The sequence below is a fragment of the Dipodomys merriami genome, unplaced genomic scaffold, assembly GCF_024711535.1.
Source record: "Dipodomys merriami isolate MVZ:Mamm:240054 unplaced genomic scaffold, mDipMer1.0.p SCAF_5, whole genome shotgun sequence".
Lineage (NCBI taxonomy): Eukaryota > Metazoa > Chordata > Mammalia > Rodentia > Heteromyidae > Dipodomys > Dipodomys merriami.
In genome coordinates, this window is record NW_027206068.1 from 1,602,546 (window position 1) to 1,624,188 (window position 21,643).

The 21,643-nt window shown below is 35.9% G+C and overlaps 1 pseudogene; it reads right to left on the reverse strand.

Moving 5' to 3' along the window:
* Positions 1–9,747: 9,747 nt before the first annotated feature.
* On the reverse strand, positions 9,748–19,647 carry LOC138810002 (protein LSM12-like; annotated as a pseudogene).
* Positions 19,648–21,643: the final 1,996 nt, after the last annotated feature.

Sequence of the window (21,643 nt, forward strand, 5' to 3'; positions counted from 1 at the left end):
AGTAGATGAATGGATCAAGAAAATATGGTATATATACACAATGGAATTCTATACCTCCATCAGAAAGAATGACATTGCCCCATTTGTTACGAAATGGAAAGACTTGGAAAAAATTATACTAAGTGAAGTAAGCCAGGCCCAAAGAAACATAGGTCCCATGGTTTCCCTTATTTGCAATTACTAGTATATGTCTGAGACAAGCAGAAAAGGTCAGATAAGTTGATGTTAGGTGAAATGAACTCCAAGATAAGTATTCAAATGTTTTTTTCTTTCATGCGATTGATTCTAACATATTTATAAGATGATTTCTTTGCTGCTTTGTACGTCCCTGCCCCACAGTATAACCCCTGCTTTCACTGTATTTGATGTTGGTGTAGTTTGTGGAGGGGAAGGGGAAAAACAAATCGTTTAAATAGGGATCCACGTGGACCCATTGCAACAATGAGATGTACAAGTCGTTATGTTGAAAAACGAACTTTACAATTTTTGCCAGGGGCAAGGGGGCGGGGAGGGGGGAATGAAGAAGGAGGCAACAACGTATAAGAAATGCACTCATTATCTTGCCCATGTAATTGTAACCCCTCTCTAAGGTATTTTCACAATAAAAAAAAGACTCAGAAACACAACAAATCAAAGAAATGTTGGACAACTGGGTTTGTAGAGCTTCTGCATGGCAAAGGACATAGCTAGCAAGAGCAAGAGCATTAGAAAGCCCACAGATTGGGAGAATATCTTCACTAGCCATACAACAAACAAAATATATCAAAAATATATTTAGAATTCAAAAAATTAAAGTCTTCCAACCAAATCCTAAAGAAACTACTGCCATATTAATAAATGGGTTAAAGACTTAAAGTGAGACTTCTCTGAAGAGGAAATAAGAATGGCCAATAGACACATGAGGAAATACTCAACATCTCTGGCCATATAAGAAATGCAAATCAAAATAACATTGAGATTCCACTTCATCCCAGTTAGAATGGCTATAATCAATAAATATAATAACAACAGATGCTGGAGGGGATGTGGCCAAAAGGGAACACTACTGCACTGTTGGTAGGAATATAAATTTGTTCAACCACTATGGAAAACATTATGGAGGTTCTTCAAAAGATTACATATAGAGCTTCCCTATGACCCAGCAATACTACGTCTGTTGTAGTTTTGAAATTATCAGTAGGCCATAAATACATATACACCATTTTAACACAGCATCTTGATATAATACCATGATGCTCCTTCCTTCACTTCCTCCCTCCCTTCCTCCCTCCCTTTCTCCCTCCCTCCCTCCCTTTCTCCCTCCCTCCCTCCTTTCTTCCTTCCTTCCTTCCTTCCTTCCTTCCTTCCTTCCTTCCTTCCTTCCTTCCTCCCTCTCTCCTTCCCTATATCTTTTATTGTCTTTTCTTGGTGACTATGAAGCTGTGAGAATGTGAACATTGCTTAGACAAGTTATGACAATTAAGCACGAATTTTATTATTTCAGTGTTCTTCAAATGTCTTTTTGTAGAATGATCAGATCCCTGTTTGTATTTTACATGGTTCCACATAGGTGAAATTTTGAGAGTTGCATTTCAGATCCGAGGAGAACTTCCAAAGTTTTCCAGTGAACTCATATATAAGTGCTTATGATATGGAGATTGTGTGTTTTTTTTCTGTGTTTTCCAATCCATTATTGTGAAAAGTCATTTGTCACATGATAAAGTTAGTCAGAACTTTTGATTAAACTAAAGCATGGTCACAACTGTTTTCATAGGATCAAAGGATTTAGATTATTACAAAAAAGTTTTGTGAAACAAAATCATACATTATTTTTCATTAATATATATACTGTACAATTCATATTTTGAGGAAAGAGCTTTGTTATTAGCCTTACAGAGGGAGTTTACAAAAATCCCAAAGCTTTCATAAATATGTTGATTCAACATTAAACATGCAAATTAGAGAATAAAATATTAAGAAGTAGTGAATTTTTGAAATGAGATTATTTTATTGAATGACATAATAATAAAATTTGCTGGGATATTCTTTTCAAACTTAAAAATAACCGTTTATCTAATATATAGTTCATAATTTTTATCTCTGGATACTGTTTTCCTTTGAAGCTGGGTTGCTATCTTAGCTCCTTTTTTAAAAATTTTATTTTATTGTAAAGATGTTGTACCGAGGAGTTACAATTACATGAGTAAGGCAATGTGTACATATACTGCATTCTACTCTACTCCATATTTAATCCCTCAGCCCTGGCCAAGAAACTGCTTCTATGTCCCATGTAGTGTTTCAGAATCCCAGATAGAATCAGGCTATTCCCATTGTGTGTGCCTTAGGAAACGGTCTAGTGCTGCTGATTCTTGGGTGTAGAGCCACAAATATTGGAATACAATTTCCACACTGCATGAAATGTCTGAGGTCATCACCTCCTCATCTCTTGTAGACATCTCCAGTTGTGCTTTATGCCTTCCATTTCCTTGCTCATCTTAAGCAATGCCTTCTCTCATTATATCCTCTCTGATCTGCCGCCTGGATTAGCACCAACCCTTCCTGTTGAATGGTACATACCCACATTAAATTGTAGCTGTAAAAGAGATGGAGAAAAGAAAACATAGCCTAAATTGTATTTAGCTATAGTATGACTTAGCAAGAAATCACAGAAAATAAGACAAGCAATCTATAAGAAGGAGAATGATGTTATGCTGAACTGACCCCTTGGTGCAACTACATGAAAATAATTTTTTTTAAAGAAGGATGAGTGATTTTAATATATTTCATTAATACTTAATATAATTAAATATTATTAAAGAGAGCATATTTGTTCTTCTAGAAAGTAAGTTTGTTGCTTCTACTTTCTGAGTAATTTTTTATATTGGCAAAATCCAGGAAAGTCTTCTAAATCTTTAAAACTAGGATAAGAATTACTTTGTCTCTACTGGATTTGAACTTAAGGCTTAGGTGCTGTCACTTAGCTGTTTTCATCAAGCCTAGTTTTCCACTACTTGAGCTATAGCTCCATTTCTGACTTCTTGCTAGCCAGTTAAGAGTCTCACAGATATTTCTGTTCCAGCTGGATTTCAACTGTGATCTTCAGGTCTTAGCCTCTTGAATAGATAGGACTACATATGTGAGCTACCTGAGCCAAGCTAGTCTCTTTTTCTACCTAAATGTCCATTTCTTTAGTCACAGTTTGTATTCCCAGCTACTGTTTATGCCTCTTTAGTTCTTTTTCAACTCTATCCTAAGATCTATGAAGTCTTTTGACTTTTGGCATCCAAGTTTCCAAGAATACCTTTCCTCAAGCTTGCATATAAAATTTTAACTTTGTTATTGTTAAATGTAGAAATCTTACATATAATTATTTTAGAAGACTTGAAAGAGGATTCTCAATTTCTCTGATGCCAAAATTAGTGCAAATGCTAAGCGTGAAATAATGAATTTGTACATACTGTCTCTTAATAATGTGTACATGCTGTCTTGAGTGCATTATTTCTAATTACATTAAAAGAGTCTCAGAAAAGTACAATTGCAAAACATTTACCAAATGTCTAGTATATATGATCTGTGGAAATCTAATACGTTATTAAAATGCTTATTCAATTACTAAGCTAAGTTTACTACTTCAAAATGACATGTTTATTAGCTTCAGGAAACAAGCCAGTTGGGGACAGCTTTGTTTTAAGTCATGGAGGTTAGATATAGAACAAACCCTGACTTGCTGCTGGAGCAAGTCCAATATAATATCTTGTTGATCTCAAAGGAGGAGTTGGGGAGGTGGGGAGGGAAGGGATGGTAGAGGAAAAACAAAGGGGGGGGAACAATACTCGATACGAAATGTATTAATTACCTTACTCATGTAACTGTAACCCCTCTGTACAGTATCTTTACAATAAAAATATATATTAAAAAAGAATAATTTTATACACTAATGTTTTTGAATTAAAAGTAGGTATATACAACACAAAGGGAGTTTATAATGCAAAAGAGAAAAGGGAAAACAGATGTAGGAAGAAGGGAAGAAAATGGCTTTGAGGAAAAGAGTCACTGTTATGTATCACTGAAGATGTGACTTTACAATATTACTAATGAATTAAGTACAAAAGCATACAGATTGTACAAAGCTACTAACTGAGGCAATTCCTTAAGTATTAATTGATCATTATAAAGTTACAGGAACAATGTTTTAAAGACAGCTTTCTTAAAGAAATAAGAACTCAATTCTTTCACTAAGGAAGTTAATTATATTGAAAATATATGTAAAACCTAGCAGCATTTTATGCATACCTATTTTATAAAAAGGGTAAAACCTAGCAGCATTTTACGCATACCTATTTTATAAAAAGGGCTATTTTGTAAATTAAAACATAGCTAAGCACATGAAAATAAGTCTACAATTTGTTGATCACTCAAATGCTAATATTTAGAATGCAAACTACATGGTTACTTATGTTATTGAGGCAATTGCCAAAGAAAATTCTGGAAATTTCTGCCTGGTGTGACCAAAGCAACTGTGGAGTTATTTTCTTTTGTTCCATAGAAAAAAATGTTTCTATTTCCCTTTAAATTTGTAAAAAAAAAATTTCCACATTGAGCCAATGTAATGGTATTTAGTGAGATTTGTGTGATAATCAAACAAATCCTAAACGACACCTTGACTCGTTCATCAAGTAGGGACACAGTGTGAAGGTGAGTTCCATAAAGCAGGCAGAAAGTTCCCCAGGACAATGGAATTGCTGGTACCTTGTTGGTACCAGATCCCGGGAGTATGAAAAAATACATTTCTGAGCTTGGTACTGTGGTTCTCATTATATAATCCTAGTTAGGAAGGAGGCTGAAATTGGGAAGATTGCTGGTTCAAGACCAGCCTGGGAAAAATGTTTTCAAGAACCCATTTCAACCAATAAAATGCTTGATGTGGTGATGCATATATATACATACAAACTTAGGGAAAAGAGGAAGACAGATATACACATGCATATTTAGGGAAAAGAAGAAGACATCTAGTTCTCAAAGTCAAAAGGGAAAGATATTCTCAAAAATCTTCAATTATTAGTTATTTCTACCATCTCCACACATTTCAACATCAGGTATGTCTGGTATGTTGAAGACAACCATAGACATTGGTCATATAGCATACAAAAATGAAAAATAATACTTTTAATCTTGTTGTTTATGATGAAACTGTGATCTTATTCTGGGGATGATATTTTGAACAAATGAATTTTTTCTAATGCTTTTTAAAAATTTAATCATAATTTTCAAATTTTGTTGGAATATTACCAGAATTTGATTGATTAAAATTGGCTAGCTTCTCAAAAGGAAATGTACTCATTACCTTACTCATGTAACTATAATCCCTCTGTACAGTATCTTTACAATAAAAAATATAATGAAAAAGTTGGCTAACTTCTGGCTAGGTCCCAATAATATGTAATGATTTGGAAATTAAAAGGTTATACACCCTCCCTCAATGAAAAGAAAAGAAAGTATAGAATTGTTTTTCCTACAGTTCCTTTCTCTGCATGTTTATACTTAAATAGAGGCCATCAGATGTAGAAGTTGAGAGAGTGACTCCTTTCCTTTGTCTTTCAGTCTAAAAGGAAGAAAAAGCTATATCAACACCTATGATGACAAAAAGGGCCTACCTCCTAGCAATGTTCAATTCGTTTTGGTATTGAATATGTCATTTTTATTCTTATTATCTCATCCTATTTTTATACATTGGTACTGAATCTTAAATTGGAGGTCTTATGCTTTAACTAGGTACATACTTTATCATTTAGCCATTCTTGCCAGGGCCTTTGAAAATCTCTTTATTCCATGAATCCAGTTACAATTATGACAATTATATTAGGTTTAATTCCTATATTTTTTGTTTGATTGTGTACTAGTCTTGGGGCTTGTATTCTGGGCCTGGGTGCTGTCATTCAGCTTTGTTGCTCAGGTTAGCCTCTATTACTTGAGCCACAACTCTACTTACAGCCATTTGCTGTTTAATTGGAAATAAGAATCTCACAGACGTTCCTGCCTGGGCTTGGCTTTGAACTAGTATCCTCAAATCTCAGCTTCCTGAGTAGCTAGGAGTATGGTGAGCCCCGAGCACTTGACCCTATGTAAATTATTATTTCATAGTCTTATCAGCTCTCTTCTGTTAATATTTACCTCATGTGAATACTGGTTGAATGGCAGTCTTTTAATTTAAAAAAACATAATCATTTTTATTACTTTTTATAATATTAACATTTTCATTGCCAGAGGGCTTACAGTTACATAAGTAAGGTAATAAGTGTATTTCTTGTCAAACTTTTTACCCCTTCTCTCATTTTTCTCCTACTTTCCTGCCTCCTATCCCCCAAATTGTACAGATCATTTCCAACATATTGTCTTGTGAATATCGCTGTTGCATTGGTTCACTTATGTTAAGGTAAATCAGCAGATGTGTCTTCTTTTTAATAGGTGATAACATAAGCTGAATTTAGAAGAAAAAAAAAGGTTGAATTAGGGGTTGCTAGACTGATATGGCCACATGTATTCCTTTAACTCAGAAACTATAAAAGCTACAGACAAAAGTCACAATTTAGTGTTTTAACGCTCATTTCCTGCATGAAAAGCAGAAGCTATTTCTCTTCTTTTTTCTTTTTCTCTATGTTATACTTAAATAAAACCTTGTGAACTTCTTAAAAAGAAAAACAAAGAGTGGAAGGGGAAGAATGAAGTCAATAAGTTCATTGCATATTCAAACAAATGAAGAAAATGGGGTAAAAGGTAAGCTTTGGAGGGCTGAGGAGAATGATAAAAGGGTGACACTGATCAGGATGTACTGTTTTCATATACTACTTTGTTGAATGGCAACTCCTTTGCACAGCCTCTTACAAATAAAAATAAAAATAAAGCAATTTGTCATAAATCAATGAATGATTCCTTTTATCTTTGCCTTCTTACTTTTCAAACTAGATAGCAATGTTAGCTCTCTTATTCACTGAGACTAATGAATTTTAAGACATAGTCTCTCAAATGTATATTTGAATGGGTAGGTGTGTGTATATATGTATGTGTGTACATATATGTATGTATGTAGACCAAAAGTGTCAACATTGCCCGTTTCATCGTGGTAACAAGCAGCTAATTTTAAAAATCCAGTGGCTTTCCACAAGGCATTATTCCTTACTTATGCTACATGACTGTCCCAGCTTGGTGGAGCACCTTCCCACATCGTTTTTATATGATCCTCAGTTTGTGCAGCAGCTTGAGTCTATACCAAGAGAAACAGAGACGTCATAATATTTGTTCCAGGAAGAAAATATCTTACTTACATTTCCTTACGCTAGGTAGAGAAAATCACAAGGTTCAGGCAGATGCCAGTCAGTTGGGAAAAAACTTTGTCACCAGTAAGGGGAATGGAATACACTATAGCCTGTCTTTCCTCACAATAGCTTTGTTTTCCCCCAGTAATGTCAAGGCATAGACCATCAAGGTCATTATCAAGTCTATAGACTTGAGCTGGTTCCTCTTGATACAGATGAGCTCAAACCAGGCTAAATGCCTCTCCCTCTCTCTGTGAAGTGTAACAACAGAAGAACATAATTACAATAAGAGCTCCTTGGAAAAAGGAACAATTTGGAGCAGGTAGTATTAATCGCTGAATCCTGCTGGGCAGATAGGTTCAGTCTCCTATTTTAAGGTGGGAAGTATTTCATTTCCTGCTTGAATACCCTGGAAATAGACATGATCTTCTCAGTATGTTTTTTTTTCCTCTCTCTCTCAATACCCTTGCATCATTCCTTTCTCAGATTATTTTTGTCATCTCAGAAAGGCATAGAGAATAAACCATCAGTGGATAACCAACATTCTTAGTCTCATCTTCTGAAGTTGGGGGACTCAATGCCTCTTAAATTCTGAACTGCCCACCTCTTGTGTGTTCTAAACTGATGACCATCGAAAGCAAACTTCAAAAACTGCATTGTTTTTTCAGTCTTTTCTAGAAGTAGCAGCAGAAATTTTTTAACAATAATATTATCTACCACAGAGATGGAATATATATTTTATTTTACATAGAGCTATCTCTACTGTTCTACTAGCCTTTTACATTTCATTTTTATATAAGACTTGGTTTTACTGTGAGAAATAGCACAAGAAACACTTTTAGAAATTAAATTCAATATCTGACATTTCTCGTAGACTCCATTTCCCACCAAAATGACCAAAGAAGGTCTTTGAACCTGCTGAATTTGATAACTCACTTCTTTTTTTTTTTTAATTTGGGTTTTATTGTTTTTGCTAAACAATACTAAATTTTTTTTTCATTTTGAAGGCAGGGCTTGAATTATTTAATTTTGATCCATTTATTTAATTAAAAAAGAAAAGGAAAGGGAAAGAGATCTTGGCCAAAAAAAAAGTAGGTAGCCCCTACTCTACCCCCAAAGCTCTAGCCAGTCACATGAGCATCACCCAGGTCCCACTCAGTGCCTGATAGTCAGCTGGTGGCACTCTCTGCCCCATGAGACTGCCCTGAAGGCACAAAGGCAGTGAGTACCAGTTTCAGCTCTAGCAGGTTAGTCAAACCATACAAACTGGTGGGCTGAAGTCCAGAAATTCTTTCCAGGTTTTTTGCCCATTGGCTGAGCACATACAAACTGTCATTAGCTGGTAAGATTTCCCGGGGTGGAAGAAAGAGCAGGAAGGCAGAAGAGAAAGCAGAAGTCACCCAGGCTTTTCCTGGGCTAGAAGCTCTGAATATAGGACTTATGAGAGTAGATGGATTTCAGGGTTCTTAGAAGAGAAAATCAGCCCCAGAGAAGGATGAGCTGAGATATGCCATGCAAGCAAGTTCTTCCTGCAGAGGCATCGGGGAGGGGCAGCTGTCTCCTGTGTGGAGAGTAGCAAGAGGTTCTTCTAGTACCATCAAGTGAGACAAAGGGAGAATCCTGAGGCTGGGGCCAAATGCAAGACTGGTACATACAGTTAAAGACTCAAAAGCCATCAGGACCCTCAAAGCAAATCCCATCTGCACACACTGATTCTACAAGTGTTACAGGATATCCTGTTGTGAACTAAACCAAGTTACTTGTCTGGATATGCGTGGTAGAGAGGGCAACACAGTTCTTTTCTCAGAAGTATGAGGTGGAAAGAGTGGCCATGATCTAGTAAAAAGAGACCTGCAAGAAGCAGAAAATATTTAGAGAACATGTTAATATATATTTTCATATATATATTTAAAGTTAAGAAAAATAAAACTAATTCAAGCCATGCCCTGTGCAAAAAAAAAAGGGGGGGAAGTAAAAGGAAAAACTTAAAGTGAGACCATTGCTGCTCTGATCTCAACTTAAGATTCATAGTCAGCTTGTTACTTTTATTTTGGAAGAAAAGATGTAAAAGTTTCTTTCAGTCATACAGAAGGCAAGTGTAACCACTTATAAAAACAGAATGGCAGGAACAAATTAGGAAAAGAAAGTCAGAGATGAAGGGGCAAAGTGGGAAAGGACTTTTCAAAAATAAAATTAACAAGATGACTGTGAAAAGGACATGGTGGACCGAAGTCTGTTAGTCAAGTAACGGTTTTACTTTTCAATTATTCTCTTGTTCTTTTTTTGTTGGGTGTTTTGTTTGTTCAAGTCTAAGATTTGGAAATGCTGACCCTTTGTTCACAAGAGCCAACAAGAAATGGAGGATCCTTTCCCTCCCCCGGCCTCCCTCTATTGAAGCCGCCACCACCACCGCCTTCTTGGCTGGATGCTGGAAGAGTCCGCCCTGTGTGTGGACTCAGGCTGACAGGGCAGCCTCGGTCTGTGGTTGTTGGGCTCGTGAATGCTGGCTGCAGTATCTATTGGCTTTCCACATCTCTAAAATGTTTTTCAACTATCTTGCATACATGGCTCAGTGCACTCCCTTCTCTGCCTTTACAGTTTTCCACTTGATATGGAGGTGTAATTACAACTTCTTCCTTGCCATTTACAGTCTTTAATGGTCTTGTGAATGGTCTGGAATTGCTGCTGGCCCTCTAGAGAGACACCAGCGCTGATCGCATAGGCCTGGCCCAGCTTCTCCTCCTTCTCTGTCCGCGCTTTGCTGGCAAGCTTACTAACATTGAGTAAAGCTAGGGGAGGAGGGGTTTCTGTTTGGTCATTCATTATTTCCACTTCTGAAACATACTATAAGTTTATGAGCAAGATGTTTGCGTGGTTGGGCTTTCCACTGGAAGAAGGCCATTTTAAAGCCAGCATTTTGGACTGATAGTAAAAGACTACCACCTCGACCTGCAGCACGTCCGGCAGGAAACCTGGCTCCCAAAGCTGAAGTACTCTCCCGAAGGAGCCGCCAACTTGGGAGAGCAGCCGCGGCCCTCTCTGACATATTCTTCCCTCTGCTGACATATCAGAACACTATGAATATAAACTATAACCAGTCAGTTCACCTTCCTCCTGCCCGTCAGTCAGTCACATTGCCTGAACAAAGTAATGATTAAACTCTGTGTTGTTACATGACATGTTTTCTCTCTGTACTCTTGTTTTATTTTGTTTTTGTTTCTAGAATCTAATGGGACATTTTCTTTGAAAGTCACAAAACTGGACATCTGTCTGTCACTCACACCTGTAATCTTAGATACAGGCTAAGATCTGAAGACCACAGTTTGAAGCCATCCCAGGCAGATGAATCTGAGACTCTTAGTTCCCATTAACCAGCAAAAAGATGGAAGTGGAGTTTGGGGTTTGGCTCAAGTGATAGAGAACAGCATTGAGTTACTATGTCAAGCAAGTGTACAAAGCCTTGATTTCAAGTCCAATATTTCCATAAAAATATAAAATAAAATTTAAAAAACTATATGCAGATTTATGTGTCCTTATGTCACTATAGAATTAGCCGTGCACTATCCTTGTTAACCTTCAAAACTGCTCTACCACTTTTTGAAGGCTAGGCATGCATAGATCAGATAGTCATACCTTTTGTATGGTTATCCAAAAGATTACTAACATTTCTGAAAAGGACTTAATCAAGGACTAGGCCTAGGGTCCCTACTAGAAATCCTCTTTGCACACAGATATCTACTCATTAATCACCTCTTTGGTTTGAGCTTTTCAGTCATCGACTAATCCATCATTTTGATCTTGCTCTTTTCTAAATTTTGTTCACAAATATCTCGTCTGACATGATTTGTTCTCTATGAGTCCAGATTCACTTCCTCCTCAGAGGAAGCATTCTTCAACTTTAATGATGTGTTCCTTTGAAAACAAGGCACTATTATGATAGACGTCAGCCGTAAGCAGAATCTTACACTAGCATTTCAAAGTGTAATGGCTAGTCTTCAAATGCCAACAAACGTGTAGACTTTCTAAATTTTGCCAGGTTTTTCTTTCAAGTATATATTCAGGGACTCATTTACAAATGATCTGTGTGGTTTGAATGGTAACCAGTATACTGTAATAGAAATTTACTAGCTCTAGAAGTTGCTGGAGTTTCCTTTAACAATCTTAGGTTTCAAGCTGTTCTTGTAGGTGTCCATTCTAAACCCATTCTTGACTTCAGGCCTCAGTACAATGGGCCTCAACCCAACCATGCTCATCGTGCAGCCTATGTGGAAAAGTGTCATTATTTCATTTTGTCATCCATATGGTTGGCTTATTTGCTAAATTCAGGTTAGTTCATACATAAGGCTTAGAAATTACAATCTTGCCTTTGAATTTAAGGCAGAAAGACAGGTTGTCTCCTAAAATGAACATTGACTTTGGTGGTTCAGGATAAGTAGCACAAAAAGATTCACTCCAGAACTTTCTAGTTTTATTTTTTGACAGATCAAAAGATTCACTTATCTACAATTTTTTTTAAAACTTAACAAAAAAATCCTTATAGAGAAATTTATAATAATGAGCTAATACATAAACACTGCTTAACTTATAATACTAAATTATTGGTAGTAAAAACATTTACATATATACACACATATGGAGATTATGTAATTGATTTAGCATATATATGGTATATATAGAACTATAAATTATGTAATTATTTAGAAGCAAACTATAATTCTAAGAAGATTCTGTGATGATATAAATGCACTAGGAAAATTCAGTGTGCTTTAGTAAGAATTTGTCATTCATTGATCTTTTGAAAAAATTCAGTAGTTTGTTTTTAACTTTAGAGGTCACATTTAAAATATTTTCATGTATTTTCAAATTTAAAAGTTTAATTTTATTCTACATTAAAATTTATTTGTGATGTGAAACTGGGAATATGTTTTATTCAATCATGCTTATAAATAAGTTATATTGAATTGAGTTCAGAGTCAAAATTATGGACTGTTCAACTGGCAGAGAGCATACCTACTAGTTTCCTTTATGTTGATATAAATTAGTTACAGGTAAGATTATTCATGTGTAAAAGTTTTAGATGTGGTCTTTACCCATAAACCCCTCTGGGAGAGTCAGACACAGCAAAAGAGGAGAAAGGCTAAGAAGTCACAAATGATCTAACTTCTTGTTTAATGCCAGGAGTTACTCTCAGAAACTCATTTTAAACACTGCACTATGTCTGACAGATGCTTTAGTTACAAATGTTTCAACATCAACTAGGGGCTACACTCTATCATTCCAAAGCCAGGACAAACTCATAACCATGAATCAGTGCTGCCTCCCCTCTAATTCAGGCAGTAGAACTTCAACTCCTGATCCTATAGGAAACAAGGACACAATGCATCAGTTCACCATTGTACAGTGTGTGTGTGTGTGTGTGTGTGTGTGTGTTCATGCACATGTGTGCATACAGGTTACCGGGGCTTGGGCTAGTACTGGGGCTTGAATTCACGGCCAGGGTGCTTAAGACTTGTGGCTCTACCACTTAGTAGACACATTTCTTTTGGCTTTTTTAGCTGCCTAAACTGGCTTCAAATCATGATCCTCAGCTCTCATCTGAGTAGCTTTGATCATAAGTATGGGCCACAAGTGCCCAAGTCCCATTATACTCTGACTCAATAGAGAAGAATGCCAAAGCCTGCACATAGTTTTACATAACATAGTCAAGATTTCCCAGTTCTTACACACAAGGAGTGCCACTAAAGGTTGCCATTGGAATCTCTATTTTTGACTTCAGGTAGCCCTTCTTATGATTAAAAAATAAAAAAAAAACAAAAAACAAAAAACAATTTTTATATCAGAGACAAAATACAGTCACTGTTTGATGTATTTGATTGACCACATTGGAACTTTGCAAAGTGCTTTAGAAATGTGACCACAAGCAGAAGATAACATCTGTCTTATTGAGGATAATCTTGTGTCATTGAGTAAGACCCAGTGGTTCTCTGAGGGGTCTTATGCCCAGCCCTCACCAAATCAGCCATTACTTCCTAACCTCCAGAATTGTGTCTTGTGACAGTATCATTTGGCAATACTGCATGGGAATAATAAATATTAGATAGAAGGGCTCTCTAGCCATCTACATTCACATCTATTGTTAGCATTATTATAATTTTATATTAAAGCCTGAATTACATTATAATAATCTATCTGCTTTAGACTACATAATTCTTGAAATAATCAAAGTTAGTCATTGGTAATATAAGGAATTGCCTACTGTCTGGCCCACTAAAATTGTCAAGAAAAAGAAATAAAATTCAATTTAAAATATCTCATTTGAGAATTTATTTAGAGGAATTTCATGATTACTACCTGTTTTAGATCATTACTTAAAATGCTATTTTCTTGCTTTCCCAAAGGATTTTACATCGTGGAATGTTGGAGAGTTTTGTTTGCCCAGTAAAGGCTATTTATCAGATTATAAGAATAAACAAGTATAGAAATGAAAGAGATTTAAAAAGAAGGGAATCTTCAAAAAAGCTTTCTGTCTCACAAGTAGGAAAATACTTGAAATTGTGACTAATTTAATAAAAATACAGTTTAATCTGTCTCATATTCAAAATTATTTTAGGAGGTCTAGAATATTTTTATGGTTGCTTTATTTTTTTCACACTTAATGAAATGTTTGGTTAGGCTAAGGAGTTGGTCTGGTGTCACTGATTCTGTGATTATCTTCTAGCACCAAGAAGATTGTTTAGAAGAATAGATTATTGTATTATTCATTTCAGGTTCAGTTTAAGTAAATCCTGAAATAATTCATTTCTGCGATTCAGAGCTACTCATAATCACAGTGGGGATGGTGGAAGGCAGGATGCTTACTGTTCCCCTTTACTATGGAATGCTTTAATACAGTTTTCAGCACGACTCTGAAGAGTTCTAATGGGTCTGATGAAAAAGGATGCTGTGGGCATGTAAGATGATGACAGGATGTACTCTGGTTTCCCAAGTGGAAAATGGTATACTGTGCTGGAAATCTGAAGATCCACAGCAGACTTCAATTCTAGTTCTTATAAATTTTGTAAAGACTATTAAATTATCAAATTGCTCGTGAATCAAGTGTCAATATCTGGTACAATAAATGGCTGAGGCTGTCTATTGTCCCATTTCTTTTGTCAGATTCTCAAACTTGCCTTAGCAGTTCAAGGACTCTGTAACTTTAACCCATCCAATAGAAGGAAAATATAAAAAAATAAGTAAATAGAACAATAAATGTTTGAAATAGTGTTGAAAAATGTCTTGTCAATCACTGAGAGCATTGGTTTAAAAATGAGAAAAGAAAGGAATTTAGTAAATGTATGAACTTAAAAAAATAAAACTAATAATCTGCCAGGTGCCAATGGTTCATACCTGTAATCCTAGCTACTTAGATATGAGGATTGTGATTTGAGGCCAGCAGGAGAGTCCATGAGACTCTTATCCCCAATTAACTTCTAAAAATCTGGAAGAGGAGCTGTTACTCAGTGCTAGAGCACTATCCTTGAACATAAACACTCAGGGTCAGGGACAGTGCCCAGGCCCCAAGTTCAAGCCTCAGGTCCAGTAATAAACAAACAAATAAAACCAATAATCTTTTAGATCATATTAAATTTCATTTCAACTTTGGTCAGTTGATATACAATTATGATTTCTTTACCTACATTCTGGTGCAGAATATTAGAAACTTCCTTTCATTAAGAATATACATATATATATATATATAATGGATCAAGAAAATATGATATATATATACATACAAGATAATTTTATTTATCGATTAGAAATAATGATGTAAAGAATAATGTGTAAGAAAATGGAAAGCCCTGAAAATATTGTATGAAGTTATATAAATCAGACACAGAGAGATAAAGGATAAATGATTTCCTATTTAAGTAGAAGCCGAGTTTAGCTTTGAAACTTATAAGCAAATATGTTGGGTGGTATGCAATTGTACACAGCTGTATTAAGTGCACTATGGTAGATTCAAAGGAGAACTCAAATAGTAGAATTAATTAGAAAGGTGAAATCAAAGTTCAAAAAAATAAACACCAAGAAGGGAGTACTTGAAAGTGGTGGACAAATGAAGAGCAGTAGAAGGGAAGAATGCAGTCAATGCATATCCTACAAAATTAAGAGAAGTGAGAAAAGGGGTGGTTAGGGAAGAGATAGATGAGAATGTTGAAAGAGGTGACATTAAGCAAGAAGCACTGTATTCATAAACTGCTTAAAGATAATAAAATAATTTTTAAAGGACTGCATCCTTAAACATATAAAATTGCACATCTTTACATGAATAGCAGAACATTCATTTACTGATATTTGTAAAGATGGAATAATTGTGTGATGGCACAAAAGTGAAAACCTTATGCAGTTGTCAGTTTTTATTTGAATGAATATTTGGGATAAAATAAAACATTTTACATGTGAAGTCAGAAAATTTATCTAAGAAGTATTAAGGTCTTAATTTTGCGCTCAAAATATATGAATCTTCTTACCAGAGAGAGATGCACATATAGAAATTTTACTTCTCTTATCTGTTTAGGTATTTTTGATAATCCTATAATTCATATCTTTGATGAATGAGGAAAATCACTCATCAATATTTTAACTCATTCTGAGGTGTCGAAGAATGAAACATTATAATGATGGTGATGGTAGCTTATACCCTTTATTTTAAATTAATTGCTAGTTTATAATTACTAATACTTAAAGAACTTGTTATTTCACCAATAGAAAATGTATTCTAATTCAGAAACATTTAAAACATTTAGAGAGGGCTTTTTAATTGTATATTCAGTATAAGCTAAAATATTAAGCATAGTTGATTTTTAATTCTTAAATCTCTTAAATCTGTTTAAATAGGCATTATTATAGTGTGCTACCATTATGCTTAGTAAATTCATCATGATCTGATCTAATTAAATTTAAAAAATTAAATGAGTGTCAAGTTCAAGGTACAGTGATAGCTGCTAGTCATCAGTGCATTTAATAAAACTCTTCCCCAACCTTAGTTATTTCTTTCAGATTCAGATATTTACTCTAGAACAGGTGTATAGCAAGAATGAGAATGTAAAGAATCAGATGTGCTGAGTATCACAAGTGTCATGTGTATGTGCGTGCAAACCTGTCTGTCATTCACTGAAGAAACATTGGTAACCAAATCTTTTGGTCTCTCCATGGAAGGAAGGGAGAAAAGAAAGACTCAGAAAGTCTCCAGCTGATGGTGGTGTGAAGGGATGTACATACTATGAAATTTGAATTTTGACCCTGTCCTGAGACTCAGTAGAGTTTTCATGCTGGGCAGTGGCATTATGCTAATTTCCTCTGCAGCCATCAGACAGAAAAGTGAACAATTGGCACACTACAACCCAATTTTCTGTTAAGGTATGATGTTTGGTAGGTTAAGGTAATCTGCATTTTCTCTTTAAACTATACATTCAACTTTAATGTGTTTACTAGAATGCTTTTACCATTGTATATAGAAAGGAACACCTGCATAAAGAGTTATATTGGAATCTTTATATTTTAAAATCTCTTACTGCTCTTCAGAAAAAGATGAGAATTGATCAAGTTATACGGTGTGTGTACTCCAACTTTCCTTTTCAGAGAAATTTGGTGTCTTCTATCACATGGGAACAGTTTCCCATTCAATTGGTCCTTATTGGTAACAGTAATATAAAAGCTATTTGCAACAGATGGGAGCTTCTTCAAATATATATATGGACTGGGCACTTTCTGAGCTTCTGTGTGCAAGACTACAGCTCTACTTCTGGCTTTTTGTTAATTAGAGGTAAGAATTGCATGGAGTGCCTTTTCCAGGCTAGCTTTGAACCTAACATCTGTCTCATGAGTGGTTAGTATTAACAAATATGAGCCACCAGAACTCAGCCCTAATTAGTTTTATTTTTAATTAAGCTACAATTCTGTTTTCTATCTTTGTGATTTAAAAAATATTCCCTTATTATTTTGAGGTGCTGAGGATTATTCTGAGGACTTCATAAATGCTTAGCAATCACTCTACTTTTATATCCAGGTGATGTTTTTGTAATTTGAAACCTTGTTTTCAATTACTTTGGGAACCATTTAAAATTAATTTAACTTAAATATTCCACTGAGAAGTGGATAATTAACCATATAATATCTTATCCAGAAAACTATGTACCAGAGCTTTGGTATAAATCAGTTTTCCACTACTATTTCTGAACCGAGGCATTGTGATAGGGCAAAACCTACTTGTGAGGGTAGAAAGCAGATAGAAATCTGATGGACAAACAGTAAAGTCACATAAACAACAAGTACAAATGTCGCTATTCCTTAAACTACCTCAAATGGGGTTCTTCCATCTGAAAATGAGTCTTAACTAAATAGGAGTTAGCATTGGGTAAGAAATGCAAATGACAGAACATGAAATTGTTTTGAGGTGAGTCCCTGACAGTGAGTATTTTTTTTTCCAGCTAAGTTATTTCAAACTCATGCTATGGCTTGGAAAATCTTATACATAAATTGTTACCAACTTGGTGATTCTGAGAGTCTATTAAAGACTAGGTATCATTGTGAAATAGCGTTTTCTATTCTTTACCTATCATCCAAATTATATACAGTTTTCCCATTTAAGTATAAAACTCACTGTATGACAAGTGCATTTCATAGTTATTATCCAACTATAAATTACAGCCTACTATTAACATTTTTTATTATCTACCCTTTCCAAAATAATTCTCCTCTAGGAGCATTAAACTTTTTTCTTTCCTTACCCACCCCATAACCCAGATTTGGGCAATCACTAGTTTATTTCCTATCACCCAAATTAGCTTCTCTGGACATTTCCTGTGGGTGTAAATTGAGTGTATCAACACCTTGTTCACATCCAGTGCCTAATAATTTTGTATTGCTTGAATATTCCATTTGGTTTGCTCATGCATTGTGTTTCACAATGGCTATTCTGAATAATGGTGCCATGAACATTCATTTAGAGTCTCTCTGTAGGTATGAGTTTTCAGGTCCCTTGATTCTACACACGCAGGAATGGAATTGCTGTGTCATATTGTTACTTTTGTTCCACCTTTTGAGGATCTCTAAAATTGATTTTTTTAAAGGCTGTGACATTATACTTTCACACTACCAACATAAAAGTTGCTCCCCTTCTCTCCAACAGTTGCTATTATCTGAGGGTTTTTTTTTTCATTATAGACATTCTATTGGGTGTAAAGTAACAGTTCATGGTTTTGATTTGTATAGTCAAAGATGTAGAGCATCTTTTTTCATGCGGTTATAGTTCATTTGCATATCTGCTTTGAGATCTGTTCAGACTGCTTAATTTTTAACAGTTTTGGTCTCACATATGCAAGGTGAGTTATTGTTTTGAAATAATAGGATGTGGCTGATTTGCTTTACACTACTTCTGCCAAAAAGGAACAAAAGGAAAGAAAAATCAAAAAGGGAATGAAACAAAGAGGAAATAATGTTATCTGGAATTTTGCCACCTGTCTAGTGAATATATGGGTAAGAGGTAATGAAACCTCTGTCTATTTTTGTGTATGTTCAATTTTGAGGTAATAAAGAGCTTCCAATGCTATCATTTCTTTTTTTTTCTTTTTCTTTTGGCCTTTGTAGTGTCACAAATTGCACTATTTCTTATAGACTAACGTGAATGTCAGAAAGCACAGGGAAAAACTACAGAGTAGAGCTGGGATTCAATGGGATTTTAATGGAGGTTAAAAAAAAAAGCAAAAAAGGAGGGCCCTACTATTCCAGGATTTTCCCCAAGGCAAAGTCAACAGTTACCCTGATACCAAGCAGGAATCTGAGTTGTTTCTCTCTATCAAATAAATAAGAGGCTGAAGAAGTGAGAGCCCAGGCCATTTTCTGAAAGTAAGAGTTAGAAACCAGAGAACCCGAAGCTAATATTTTAACTATGGGCAGGTAAACCCCCAACCCTGACTCCCTTCTGGGAGGGATATAGTGGGGGGAAGGGGAGAGGGGAAAAATGTTTAGACATTTCAGTCTGAGAGACTAGAAATAGAGCCTATAAACCAGTAGCTTGCCTGCTAGTGTTGACAAGTTCCTTCTTATATATCTCTTTGGGTGATTTTCGGCTGCTCTGGCATCTTGTTGGACTACTGTCCCGCCAAAAAAAGAAGGGGTGCTTGCCCCCCTACTTGAATCTGTTCCTGGGTCATCAAGGGCTTTATTTTGCCATTGTCCCAGCTTCTCAGAGTTTTCAGAAAGAGGAAGCAGTATTGTCTCCACTGGACCTACATCTCTGTTTACCCTGGGGTGGGGGAGTTGTCTCCACCAGGGGTCTCTGCTTCAAAGAGATCCCCAGAAGGAGAGTGGGCATTATCTCTAAAGGGTTACCATGTCTCTCTATCTGCCTAATCTTTCCCCTTCTGCCTCTCCTCAACCCCAGCTCGAGTCCAGTCCTCTGAGGAACAAGGAACACTAGATTTATGTCCTTGCTCTGTTCACGGGTTCCAAAGGTCAGAGCCAGTATGGAAATGATTACATTGAATAAAAATCTCCAAATGCAAATATCAAAGCTTGTCAATGAGTGAGATGCCCCGCATGAAGGGACAAATTCAAGGATTTTGTCTTTCAATGAGTAACAACCAGTCTGTGGACAATTCAGGAGCCTTGAAAAAAGTCCAAGTCTCAGAAAATGACTCAAGCCTGGCAATTTTTAAATCAGCCTTCAGGACCCTGTAACAATAGAATCAGGAAATCCACTTAGAAAGTCACATTCTCAGAAGTGGAGACTCTTACATCAGGATCACATATGGTGTGGAACTCTCAATTGTCAAGCAATTAGCAAGTCTTTAACACTACTGTGATGGGCAGATGTGGCCCTCCTCCTGAACTGGCAAAGCTTTCAGTATTGGTCAGGATCAATACCAGCTTATACTTCTCCTTAACCATCAACTTATTTCATGTGCAGCTATTAACTGTCACGTGTGGTATTTCCCAAGCTGATTAGGTTGGAAATAGCAGGTGTTTTAACTTCTGTGACTTCAGGATTTTCTGATGGTGAAAACAAAAGACAATCTTACACTGGCCAAGTGGTCTCATAGAAGAAGAATCCTCAAAACCAGGTGTAGAGATAGCCTTTGGCTAATGAACACATAATTCCTATGATGCTGCCACAGTTCAACCTTGCCAAGTTAGGAAATGTGTGCTTTCTTGTTTTTTGAGAAGAAATGTCTGCTGCTTGTAAAGAAAAATTTTCATGGTACATTTCTAAGAAACAATTCTGAGTCGGGATCTGGTGACTCAGGCCTGTAATCCTAGATACTCAGGAAGCTGAGATCTGAAGATCATGGTTCGAAGCCAGCCTGGGAAGCAAAGTCTATGAGATTCTTATTTCCAATAAACTACTCAGAAAAACCAAAAGTGGCGCTGTGGCTCAAGTTATTGAGCACTAGCTTTGAGGCTCAGGGATAGCACCCAGGCTCGGAGTTCAGGACCAGAGTAAAGAAAAAGAAAAAGAAAAAAATTCTGGGGGAGCATGGCTAACTAGGCAAGGGTGCTTTTGTGATGTCTATTCTATAAGACAATGGTGTTCTTGGAAGAATCAGTGTTATGTATCAAAAACTGTGCCTCTTACAAGAAGCAGGTTTCTGGGTTTTATTTTGGTTTGCTCCTAGTTGCAACTTTCCTATCTTATTTTATGTTGTGTGCTGGAATTTATTCTAGTATATAATTGAGGAGTAACATTTAGAACTAATGAACAGCTAAATCCAAGATAGAACTAATGAGTGTGCCTATGTATATACCCACTGCACACTTACACACAAATACACATGCATGTGTGTGAGTGTACACACACATCGTGTGCCTTTTATATAAACAATACAAACAGCTGAAATTTCACAAATGAAACTGAGACATCAGTAAAAAGATTTTCCTTTAACATTTTTTAAAAGATCATCTCTAAGTAGCAGTACAAAAGAATTTAATAGATCAGTTTGTCAGTACAATGAATTTTCATTAGTGTCATCGCTTCCATTTTTCTGTTTTTTTTATTTAAATTTTATTTTATTTTATTTGAGAACATACTGTACAGAGGGTTTACAATTACATTGGCAGGATAATGCATACATTTCTTACCAAGCATTGCAGCCTCCTCCTTTGTTTACCCTTCACCTCCCTTCCCAGCCGCCCCCCTCCCCCCTCCCAATTATACCCCCCTCCCCTGCCACACAGACATTGAAAAGCTTGCTTTGACATGACATTTTGTAATTCTCTTTGTTGCAACAGGTCCACCTGAATCCTTAAACGACTTGTTTGTCCCCATCTCCTCCACATGTTATACTGACATCAAATAAAATGAAAGCGGGGGT